Here is a 2,121-nt window from a genome sequence, read left to right on the forward strand (position 1 = left end):
GCTGGAGGGACAAGGTGCTTGAGTTGTTGTTTGTGATGAAGAGGCAGAATGCTACCTAAATCACATCAACACAACATGAGATGAATGAATAGATCACATGTACACTGTTAATTTGCAGAACAATAAGACTCCCTCCAGAAGAAGATGTAGTCATCATGAGAAGCAATGACTGACAGTAAAAGTGCCATCACCAGATCACATGTGCCTATTTAAAGGTTTGCTGCTCAAACAGGGAAGTCACATGAGCACATTGCAAGATGCAGAAGATAAGGTGTCACTCCACTAGTAAGTGGAACTCATCTCCTATCATGCATTGTGTGCATCATAGTTTTGTAAGATAAGGAAGAAGAGGTGTGCATCAAGTGCATGAAATCAGGGATATGTACTGGACCGACTAAAAAGGCATGTTGAGATGTCAGTATAGAAGAAGAAGCGATGGGTTTGTCAACTTGACAAACTGGCTGACATATGTTCTGAGATTTTCAAGTAGAAGGCAAAGCGAAGAAGATGCAAATAGAGGAATGTGGCCTGACTGAAGATGGAGTCTGGTGAAGGTTGATGACATAGTGTCATCAAGAGTGCTTACCGATATGGAAGTCCACCAGTAATATGGACAAGGTGCAGATGCAAGTGTCTTCCCACTTTGTGGGAATGATAATGCTTTGGATAGACATGTTTGGAGATCAGTTTTGGTGTTCCACTGGCAGTTCAGCAAAGGGTAAACATGAGGAGGTAACCTATAGAATGTGAGATACTGACAGGGTTAATAGACCAACAGAAAAGAGGAACTGGTAGAGTGTTTGGTTAGTGATCCTATATATAGATCGACATGAATAGTCAAGGTGGTAGTCGGTCGACATGGATACCACATGGAGTCAAGGTGGTGGACTTGCATTCAGATGAAGAAGGAATGGAAACTGAGGGGGCAGTTGCAGAGTTGGTCGAAATTAATGAAAGATTCCACAAATCAGGAGACATGTTGCAAAGGTTTACATCTTCAGGTCTGGTGGACAAGTTAGATCCAACTAAGAGTGATTAAGGAGATCAATGCAGATGAAGGAAACAACAAGACTGATCTTGGTGTTTGACCAAGAGATCAACCAATAGGGAAAAAATAGATCGCTAGAGATAAAAGGCATGATCAAGAAGGTACGTTAATGGTGAAGGTGAACAGTTGGTTGTCAGGAAGATCAGATGAAGGAAGATCTCATTGGATTTGGTTTGCCTAGAGGATGATGAGGAAACCCTAACTGCCTAGAATTTGAATAGGCTTTTGGCAGGAAACCCAGTCTATAAATATGCAGGCCAAAGAAATAGTTAAGTTGCTGCTGAATGGGAGAAGAGTGTGCTGCTGCGAAGTGATTAAGTGCTACTTCTGCATGTAAGAGAAAATTTTCCAAGTTCTCATAAAATATCTGAGAAGAGAGAGAATCAGGGAGAATTGGGTTGAAGTGTTCAACCATTAGCAGAGTAGAACCGGTAGTGTCCATACCGGCAGAGCAGAAGTCAAGGAAACCGCAGAGATGGAAGACATAGAACCAGTAAAGTGTTGTACTACTCAAGAGCAAAGAGTAAGGTGGAGATCCAACATAGTATAATAATAGGAGAGGTGTACAAGTGGGGTTTACTGACACTTAAGCAACATAAGAGTGAGTTGGTGTAGCAGAGAAGGTATCTCACTGATAGAGTAAGGTAAATGAAATGATTACAAGATTCACTTGTAACAAGACAACTACTTTTGTAATTGAAGTTTTCATTGTGATCATTGAGCTATATCTCGATGTAGGGGTTGTAACTCCTTTAAGTTATAGCCTATAAATTGTGTAGAGGTTGGTGCTCCTTTGACTTGAAGCTCATAAATCATGGGTTGGTGCTCCTTGGGTTAGTTACCTAAATCAGGGGTTGGTGCTCTAAATTAGGGGTTGTATCTCCTTGGGTTGGTGCCTTAAACATTGTAACAAAGTTTTGATTGTGAGGCTGGATTGGAGTAGTAGACTCCAGCAACATTACTCATCGAGGTTTTTCCCATCTTGGGTTTTCCTCATACATACTAGTGTTATGTGATGCCCTCTATGTGTGTTTGCATTTGTGTTGGTCTCTCTACTAACCGGTAAGTCTGCA

Source organism: Cryptomeria japonica, chromosome 2 (assembly GCF_030272615.1).
Source record: "Cryptomeria japonica chromosome 2, Sugi_1.0, whole genome shotgun sequence".
Classification (NCBI taxonomy): domain Eukaryota; kingdom Viridiplantae; phylum Streptophyta; class Pinopsida; order Cupressales; family Cupressaceae; genus Cryptomeria; species Cryptomeria japonica.